The sequence below is a fragment of the Apium graveolens genome, chromosome 5, assembly GCF_009905375.1.
Source record: "Apium graveolens cultivar Ventura chromosome 5, ASM990537v1, whole genome shotgun sequence".
Classification (NCBI taxonomy): domain Eukaryota; kingdom Viridiplantae; phylum Streptophyta; class Magnoliopsida; order Apiales; family Apiaceae; genus Apium; species Apium graveolens.
The window spans coordinates 172,069,811-172,080,949 of record NC_133651.1 but is presented as its reverse complement, the minus strand read 5'-3'; positions in this window follow the sequence as shown (position 1 = coordinate 172,080,949).

The window sequence follows — 11,139 nt, the reverse complement described above, 5'->3', positions numbered from 1 at the left end:
TAGTGTGTAGTGTGTATCAGCAGACTTTTGGTTTATATTATCGACTACACTTGTTGAGTAATGTTTAGTCTTGTTGTACCTTTTGCTTTTAAAGCATTTTCATGCTTGTACTACCAAAACTTTGATATATATATATATATATATCAGTACCTTTTTTTTTCCAGCATTGTCATTTACATTATTGCACTTATTTATCTTACTTTATTTATTGCACCAATTATAAACTCTTGTGATACCATGTACCCTATCCCCATAACTGTTTACATTCTGTAAAGAAGCATGCAGTTTACTTAGTTCAATTTTTACAAATGTTTTTAAAAAGAGATATTGCTATTTTATAAAAAACTTTTCATAAAAAGGATTTGATTTAAAGGCTAATCAAGTTGTTTTGATTCTTTACAGAAAATGTCTCCCAGAAGAAATACCCGTTCTACCAATCAGAATGAAGAAAACAATAACAATAACAACCAAGATAACAATAACTAGAATACAAACCCAGGTCCCATACACCCAACAGTAGCCCAGATTCTTTAGATCTTGGCTCAACAAATAGTTCACCTGACTCAACAGCAGTAGAGATAGGCCAATCCTCAGGTAACTTTTAAGACTTTTCAGGCGGTGAATCCACCGGAATTCAAGGGTTCTTTAGATCCAATTGAAGAAAGCGTTTGGTTAAAGGAGATAGAGAAGTCTTTTGCTTTGGTTAAGGTGAGAGAGAACAGAAAGTGGAGTTTGCAAGTTATTATTTGAAGAATGAAGCCATCTACTGGTGGGAAACTGTTAAGACATTGGAAGGTACAAATGTTATTACTTGGGAGAGGTTCAAGGAATTGTTTTTAGAGAAGTATTTTCCCCAGTTTGTTCAAGATCAAATGGAATTGAAGTTCCTAGAGCTAAAGCAAGGAAATATGACAGTAGCGGACTATGAAAGTAAGTTTAAAGAATTATTAAGGTTTGCACTGTCGTATGTGGACACTGACAGAAAGAAAGCTAAGAGATTTCAATAAGGCCTTAAGCCATGGATCAGAGGGAATGTAGCCATCTTTGAATTGGATACCTATTAAGGAGTTGTACAGAAGGCCAAGATTGCAGAAACAGAAAGTGAAATGTCACAGAATGAGAAAGAGAGTAAGAAAAGAAAGTTTGAGGGAACTAAAGGTTAGTCACAAGCAGGGAAGTTTCCAAATTTCAACCAGAAGAAAGGCAATTTTTAGCCAGGGAGAAATTTTAATTTCAAGAAGAAAAATGCAGGCGACGGAGGTCAAGGCAACCGTCCAGCCACTAGGAACCAGCCAAATCAACTGAGGCTAATGTTACCAGATTGTCAGGTATGTGGGAAGAAGCATGAAGGAGTTTGTAACAAGTTGAATGTGGTTTGCTATAAGTGTAATCAGAAATGGCACTATTCGAGGGAATGTCGTAACTAGCCAGCCAGAGAGCCAGTGAATAAGGATCAGCCTACCTGGAATCCAGCAGTTAAAGTTCCAGTGGTTGGATTTACATGTTTTAAATGCGGAAAGCCATGACACATAGCAAGGGATTGCAAGACACCAACCCTAGTTATTAATGCATTGAGAATTATGGGATCCACAACAGTAGTGAATGAGACTCCAAGGGCCAGAATTTTTGACATGTCTATAAAGGACATTATCCAAGATACTGATGTTGTGGCAGGTACGCTTATTATGAATTCTTTATGTGCCAAAATGTTAGTAGATTCGGGAGCAACTCGATCGTTTATTTCTCAAGATTCTGTTAATAAGTTAAATTGTCCAGTTGAATGGTTAAATGAAATAATGACTGTGGAATTAGAAAATCAAGAACATATATATGTTAATCAAGTTTGTGTGAACTGTGAGATTGAGATTTCTGGTAATAAGTTTTGTTTAGATTTGATACCATTTAAATTAGGAGAGTTTGACGTCATTTTAGGAATGGACTGGTTTTCTAAGCATGATGCTCATATAGACTGTCATAATAAGAAGGTAATTTTGAAGACTCTAGATGAGAAAGTAGTAACGTTTAAAGGTTAGAAGCAAGCAATGAAGTTCTTAATGATGATTCAAGCTAAGAAGTTACTGCGACAGGGATGCGAGCATTTCATTTCCTATGTAATTGATCGAAGTTAGGAGCAAAAAAACTTGAAAATATTCCAGTAGTCTATGAGTTTCCAGACATATTCCCCGATGAATTACCAGGACTCTCTTCAGACAGAGAAATTGAGTTTGCAATCAACGTAGCACCTAGAACGGAACCAGTATCCAAGGCCCCGTATAGAATGGCGCCCGTTAAAATAAGGAGTTAGCAAAGCAGTTGCAAGAATTGTAAGATAAAGGAGTAATTAGACCCAATGTATCCCCATGGGGTACACCGGTACTATTTGTTAAGAAGAAAGACGGAAGCATGAGATTATGCATCGATTAGAGGAAGTTCAATTTTTAGGGTACATAGTCAATAATGAAGGAATCAAAGTGGACCCAGCAAAGATTGAAGCTATTAAAAATTGGGAAAGGCCAAAAACACCAACAGAAGTGAGAAGTTTCTTTGGATTAGCGGGATATTATCGACGATTTGTTCAAGATTTCTCGAAGATTGTGATGCCTTTGACGAAGCTTACCCGGAAGAATGAAAAGTTTGTATGGAACGATAAATGTGAAGAAAGTTTTCAAGAATTGAAGAGGAGCCTAATCACGACACCTATTTTGTCACTTCCAGATGATCAAAGAAATTTTGTAATCTATAGTGATGCTTCTCATAAGGGATTAGGTTGTGTTTTGATGCAGCATGACAAGGTTATTGCATATGCATCAAGACAACTGAAACCTCATGAGCAGAAGTATCATACTCATAACTTGGAGCTAGCGGCCATAGTATTCGCTTGGAAGATCTGGAGACATTATTTATATGGAGAAAGATGTGAGATTTACACATATTATAAAAGTTTGAAGTACATATTCACGCAAAAGGACCTTAATCATGAGACATAGAAGATGTTTGGAATTGATCAAGGACTACGACTATACGATTAACTATCACCAGGTAAAACAAATGTTATGGAAGACGTATTAAGTCAAAAACAGAAGTTGAATGTGTTGACAATACCCGAGGAATTATACAAGGAATTTCAGAAATTGGAATTAGAAATCAGAGCTTGCAAGTCTGATGAGGCAAAGATGTATAGTATGACCTTTCTGCAAGAATTGTTAGAGAAGATAAAGAAGTGTCAAGAGGAAGTAATGGATCAGGACATCAATCATTTGGTAGGTGAAGAATTGTGTACTCAAAAGGATGATCAAGGTATTCTTAGATTTTCTTCCAGATGTTGGATTCCACCAGTGACAGAGTTGAAGAATGGAATTCTACAGGAAGCTCACAATTCTAGGTACTCAATCCATCCAGGAAGTACCAAGATGTACAGAGATTTAAAGGAAAATTATTGGTGGCCAGATATGAAGAGAGAAATTGCGGAATGGGTCAGCAAATGTTATACATGTTAGAGGGTCAAGGCAGAGCACCGGAGACCAAGTGGACTATTACAACCTTTAGAGATTCTAGAATGGAAGTGGGAGCATATTGACATGGATTTTATAGTTGGATTACCAAGAACAAAAGCGAACCACGATGTCTTTTGGGTTATAGTTGGCAGACTTACTAAATCAGCTCATTTTCTGCCTATAAATAAAAGGTTTTTACTAGATAAATTGGTTCACATATATCAGAAGGAGATAGTAGTTCGTCATGGAGTCCCTGTGTCTATCATATCCGATCAAGATCCAAGATTTAATTTGAGATTTTGGAGAAGTTTTCAGGAATGTTTAGGAACTAGATTGAATATGAGTACAACGTATCATCCACAAAAAGATGGCCAAAGTGAAAGAACGATTCAGACAATTGAGGACATGTTACGCGTTTGTGCTATTGATTTCAAAGGAAGTTGGGACGAGCATTTACCTTTAGTAGAATTTGCTTACAACAACAATTACCATGCCAGCATTGGGATGCCACCCTATGAAGCTCTTTACGGATGTAAATGTCGATCACTAGTATATTGGGATGAAGTAGGAGGACGTAAGATACTTGGACCCGAATTGGTGCAACAGAGAAAGAAGTTGTTGAAGTTATTCAGAAAAGGTTAATTGCAGCCCAAGACCGTCAAAGAAAGTATGCAGATCAATCAAGAAAGGATATGGAATTTGAAGAGGGAGATTTAGTGTTGTTGAAAGTGTCGCCGTGGAAAGGATTGACGAGATTTGGAAAGAAAGGAAAACTGAGTCCTAGATACGTCAGCCATTTTGAGATTTTGTAGCGCATCGGAAAAGTGGCCTACGAATTGGCATTACCTCCGCATATGGAACATATTCATAATATTTTTCACATATCGATGCTTAAGAAGTATAATCTAGATTCCAGGCATGTAATTGAATATGGGCCAATAGAAATTCAGGCAGATTTGTCGTATGTAGAGACTCCAATAGAGATTCTAGAAGATAGAGAGAAATTGTTAAAGAATAAAGTTCTAAAGTTAGTAAGAGTATTGTGGCAAAACCCAAAGGTTGAAGAATCAACCTGGGAGCTAGAAAGCAATATGCGAGAAAATCCTTTTAAGGGGGGAAGGATGTAATATCCTAGATATATTGTGTAATTATTTTTGTCCATAAATAAATATTCTGTATTTATTCCGTGATTATTCTGTGAATTATTTGTTAAGTGGTATATGTGTTTGGATATTTAAATATGATAAAATCTGAGTATTTTAATTTTTATATATCCAAAATAAAGTGTAGATAATTTTCATATTTTTCTATTAATTTTTATGTTGTTATTTGATTTTATAAAAGATTTATGGATTTAATAAATTATTTTTCAGAGTATTTATAAACTATTTTGTATAATCGGGAATCAACCGACTCCAACCGTTTTTACGTTTTTGCAACCCGGAAGTCTTGGGAAAACTCTTTCCTAACCTAATTGTAATATTCCGAGCATTTTCCATGTTTTGACTTTTTCGATCTGGAGTACGGTTTTCCCCGTGTGGGTCCCGGCGCAAAATTTTTGATATAATATTCGTTTCGGTAAATCGATAAAAACCCATACTTTCGAGAAACGGGATCTTTTGATTAAACTAATATATTATCTTCTCGTAATACGTGTAACCAAAGTGCTGAGACCAAGTCTGTAGTTACAAAATGTATGGATTTGGATAATTATCCTAAAACCTGTACCGATTTGGATCTGTTTTCTCAAATAAACGTAATATTTTATATCCGGTATGATCCAACGGGGTACCAATATTTCGTAAATATAAATAGCCTTTACCGTATTTTGTTTTTTACAGAAAATCATTTGCAGTCAGTAAATTATATAATTTTCAGAGAAAATCGATATATTCGTAATAGTTTTTGAGAATCAAACCTTAATTTGAAGGCGTTACCGACATCCGATTTTGAAGCTCGAGTAACCAAAACGAAGCTATTGAAACCTATTATCAGGATCAGGACTTGTTTTTCTGCAGAATCAAAGGTTATTTTTTTATATTTTTATTTAATTTTAAATTATTTTGATTTAAAATATGAATTTTTGTTCATGATGTTGTTTGTGTGTTTTGATGCTTGCATGTTGTAGATATTTTCTTCCTGGTCATTTTGGTATATTATATGACTGATTTGGAGTTCAATAACATATTCAAATCTGTGTTTTAATTTCAAAATATGAAATTAGGGTTTATAGTTCGTATGAATGCTTTCAATTGAATTTGGGTGTTTCTGTTCTAGGGGTTATTAGATTGATTGGTTGGCAGGTATTTGTAGAGCTTAAAAAGAGGAATTGATTGGTGGTGGTTTCATGTGCAAATGATACTGGAATCGAGCTGGCCGGAGAAAAGAAAAACTCGCCGTCTGGCGAGTTTTCTTCGGGATTTTCCGACCAACTCTGGGGTTATTAGGATGATTTGATTGCATGGTTGTATTCCTTGTGAATCACAGAGTAAATATGGAGGAGATGGTGGTGTGAGAATTCCGGAATCGTGTGCTCCGGCGAATCAACGGCGGGTCTGTCATTTTTGCAGTTTAGTCCCTGAACTTTTGGGAAAGAAACAGTTAGGTCCCTGTAGTTTCCATAATTTCCATATTTTGGATTCCTGCTTCAAAAATTTATAACAATCATATTTTCTATTTATTTTAATTTCAGAAATTTGATTTTAATTAATAAAAATTCCAAAAATTATTATTTTAAATTGTTTTTAAAGCTCGATAATTAATATAAAATGATTTTAAAGCCAGATTCGGGAAATCAAACCCTGTTTATTATTTTAAAATGATTCAACGGCCCGTTTTAATTCTGAAAAATATTTAAAAATTCATATTAAATATCCAAAATATCATTTTAACTCCGAATCTTCTTTAAAAATTATTATCATAGAATATCTTACGTGTTATGTGCTATATGTGATCAGATTGATGTGTTATATGTGTATATGTGTATTGTTTGATTGTTTTAATCGTAACTTTCAATCCGTAAATTAGATTTGGGTGAAACGAAGGGTAGATAGAAGCTTATAACGAATAGAAGCAAGTTCAAATAAGTATTGATGAACATGTGATGTCTGAGCAGAAGAAGCGAGGCATAGGAGAAGGAAGCAAGTAGTCGGTGAATAAGAATCGGTAGATGAAAGCAAGTGAAGAGTTAGCGAGACAAGATAAGGCAAGTATTTCCGAACCTTCCTAATATGATGCAAGTATTCTCGATCTTTCTTGTGATATATTACGAGTAATTAATTAGTTCAATTTTATATTGCAAGTGCTTTGAATCACTGAACCCTAAACCCTGATTCCAGTTATTGATCTTTGAGTCATAAGCCTTATTCTTTGTAAACCATTGATTGTTGAATACCCAGATACGAACCACTGATATATGATACTACTCAAAAAATACATACAAACTAAATACCGATCACTGAACCGAAATTTTTTAACATATAAATGTTCATACCTTGTATATTAAAAGACTAATCCTGATAACCATGAGACCTTGATTCTTCTGTTATCTGATTCTTTTACCGGCTTATAGCCAATCCTTGTAATTACCATATTGTCCCCTTATGCTTGAAAACCAATTTTGTTTATGATTCTGTTTTACTATTTTACATTGTTTATTCTATTATTATTATAGAATTGGATTATTTATAAAAGGTAGACAATATTCGTGGTCAGACCAGATTGGTGGTAATGTTAGGCCAATGTGTGCCTTGGATCTAGTAATTAGAGCATTGTCGTGTGCCTTGCTCAGGGTTAGTGCGTGACTAAAAAACAACCTAACATTGGTTTTTAAATTAAAAATGAATATCCAATTCTAATCATTACTTATCCACAAAGTTGTTACCTTAAATCATTTCATTTGATCATTGTTTAATCTCGGTATTGTCAATGTGATTTGCTGAGCTAGTTAGCTCATTTGTGCGATTCTGTTTATGTTCTTTTTCAGTTAAGAAGGAAACCATTGGTAGCGTGGATCCCCAACCAAGTGCACGAACTAGGATTCTAGGTTTAGCGGAATAAGCTAGCTGAAGAATTTTGTGATATTCTAAGTTTGGAAGTTTATAAGAATGTTTAATATTCAGATGTAAGTTTGAATAACTGGGGTTTGGAACATTTGTAATATAAGTGTGTGTTTGTGTGCATACTTTAACCTGTTGCGATCCATGGATAAAGGTAAGTAGGGTCACTGCATATTATTATTATCTTCATTATTATTGTCATAAGCAGGTTTATATATGGTGTGTGTGTGTGTTGTGGACCCCAAACTTCTGACCCGGATTTGGAGGGCGCCACATGGATGGTCTTCTGCAAAGAAGGACTGTTGTCCCAAGGACTGATCCAAGTGATCTTCTGCCTCTAGGAGATCCTGATGATCCAACTCCACCATTCATTGAAGAGATAATGAATGCCCACATCTCAAGGAAATTTAAGATGCCCACCATCAAAGCTTATGGTGGCACTAGCGATCCCGCTAATCATGTTAGGACATTCTCTAATTCACTGTTATTGCAGCCCGTGAACAATGCTATTAAGTGTCAGGCCTATCCTCAAACCATATCGGGAATGGCTCAAAAATGGTATAGTTGCTTGCCTCCAAATTCTGTTGGGTCCTTCAAAAATCTAAGTCAAGCTTTTATTAAGCAATTCATCAGTGGGAGAGTGCATGAGAAAAGTTCAGCATCCCTCATTAGCATTATGTAGGGAGAAAAAGAGTCATTGAGAGACTATCTGAACCGTTTCACCAAGGAAGCCTTGAAGGTCCCAGACCTTGACGATAAGGTAGCTATGATAATATTGCAGCAGGGAACTAGGGACGAGTTATTCAAGATATCATTAGCCAAGCACCCCCCTGAAAGCATGTTACAGCTCCAGGACAGGGCCAGGAAGTACATCAAAGTGGAGGAAAGCATGAGGAAGACGGTAGTGAATAACGAGTCTGCTGGTGGCAAGAAGCAAAAGACTGATCTAGAATAAAATGATAAGGACAAGTATCCTAGAACTGAGCAAAACACTGATTCAACCCCGAAGAAGGGAGGACCTGGACAAAAGTTCACTGAATATGCTAAGTTGAACGCTCCTATAAGTCATATATTGATGGAAATCGAGAAAGATAGAGATGTTTGTTGGCATAAGCCCCTGAAGGCTGATCTTACCAAGCTAGATAAGGGCAAATATTGCAGACTTCACAAGGATGTTGGTCATGACACCGATGAGTGTAGGCAATTGAAGGATGAAATAGAGTTCCTCATTCAAAAAGGAAGGCTGAGCAAATATACTGGAGATGGAGCAAAAGAGATCAGGATGATCAGGGGCGAAATCCCCAACCCAGGGGACCTGTGATAAATGCAGTCTTTGGAAGACCACAACCCCGAGGGCCAGTGATATATACGATCTTTGGAGGACCAACTGCTGCTGGTTCATCTAAGAATTCGAGGAAAGCATATACCAGAAAAGTTATGCATATTGTCGAAGAAGCCCCAAAGAGGCCCAGGACATGAGTAACAATGACATTCGATGATTTTGATTTAAAGGGTGTCAAATTTCCTCATAACGATCCTCTAGTCATAACACCGATAATAGGGAACAACCCGGTGAAGAGAGTCCTGGTAGACAATGGAGCTTCGGTGGACATCTTGCTCTATGATACCTTTATAAGGATGGGTTATAATAATTCTCAATTAACCCCAACTGATATGCCAATATCTGGTTTTGCTGGAATCGAATGGTTTATGGAGGGAATAATTAAGTTGCCTCCAACTATAGGTCAAGAACCAATATAAGCAACATAGATGTTGGACTTTATAATGGTAAAGGTATGATCAACTTACAATGCAATCATGGGATGAACGGGCATACATGCTTTCAAGGCAGTCCCTTCTTCTTACCATTCAGTGATGAAGTTTCCCACCCGGAACGGGATTGGAGAAGAGTGAGGAGATCAAAAGATGGCAAGGGGTTGTTATGTAGCCTCTCTTAGGGCTGATGGAGTTGGTGGGGCAAATTTTTCCTATTGAAGATCTAGATATCTGCGAGAATGATGAGAAAAGAGGGAAGCCAGCAGAAGACTTGGTTCCAATTTTTTGGCTCCCAAGGATCCTGAGAAAGTAACTTTCATTAGATCGTCACTAGAGGGGCCCCTTAATGGGGAGTTGGTGATATTTTTACAAGAGAATAGCGATGTATTTGTAAGGTCAGCAATTGATATTCCTGGCATAGACCCCGAACTGATCACTCACAAGCTGAATGTAGAGCTGAATCGAAATAGCGTGAAGCAAATGAAAAGGAGTTTTGCCCATGAGAGACAAGAGGCAATCGCAAGAAGTAGAAAAGCTCTTGGAGGTTGCTTTTATAGAAGAGATACAATTTCCGGAATGGTTAGCAACTCTTATAATGGTAAAGAAGGCTAATAGAAAATGGAGAATGTGCGTGGATTTCATTGATCTGAATGACGCATGCCCGAAGGATTATTTCCCACTACCAAGAATAGATACATTGTTAGATGCGACCGCTGTCACGAGATGCTGACTTTTATGGATGGATTCAGTGGATACAATTAGATTAAGATGCATAAGGATGACATCCCGAAGGTATCATTCATCACTGACTTTGGTGTTCTTTGTTATCTTGTTATGGAGTTTAGCCTTAAGAATGTAGGAGCTACCTTCAAAGGTTGGTAAATAAGACTTTGAAGGATCTTATTGGCAAAACTATGGAAGTTTATATCGATGACATGTTAGTCAAAAGTCTGGTGAAAACTGACCACATATCCCATTTGAGGGAAGCTTTTGAGGTCCTGAGATATCACAAAATGATAATAAATCCTGCGAAATGTGCTTTCGAAGTGGGATTTGGAAAGTTTCTGGGATTGATGGTCTCCACGAGAGGAATCGAGGCCAATATCGATAAAATAAAATCTATCCTGGATATGGAACCATCGCGTTCCATAAAGGACATTCAGAAACTCACTGGAAGAGGTGCGGCTCTAGGACGATTCATCTCTAAATCTGGAGACAAGTGCTTGCCATTCTTCAAATCCTTGAAGAAAGTAAAAGATTATATATGGACTGAGGAAAGTCAAGAAGTGTTTGAGGGATTAAAGATGTATATGGTTCAAGCTCTATTGCTGGCCAAACCAGCTCTGAATTAATTTTGTACTTATATTTAGTCATTTCTGAAAATGCCTTAAGCGTTATATTGGTTGTGGAGGAACTTAAAGTCCAGAAATCCATATATTATGTTAGTAAGATCCTGCACGAAGCTGAGTTGAATTATTCGACTATTAAAAAGTTTGCTTTAGCCCTAGTGATGGCTTTAAGGAAGTCGCGTCCTTACTTCCAAGCTCATAAAATTAAAGTGCTAACAAATCAGCCCTTGAGAAACTTCATTCATAGTCCCAAAGCTAGTGGGAGACAGATTAAATGGGCAATAGAATTGGGAGAATTCGATATCCAGTACAAGCCGCGAACGGCAATAAAAGCCCAGACATTGGCTGACTTCGTGGTGGAATGTACCATACCCAACCAAGAAGTCGGGTGAAAGGAAGATACTATACCTCAAGTCATGGAAGGTAATAAAGGAGACAAAGAGGAGGGCGTTAAAGAGAAGG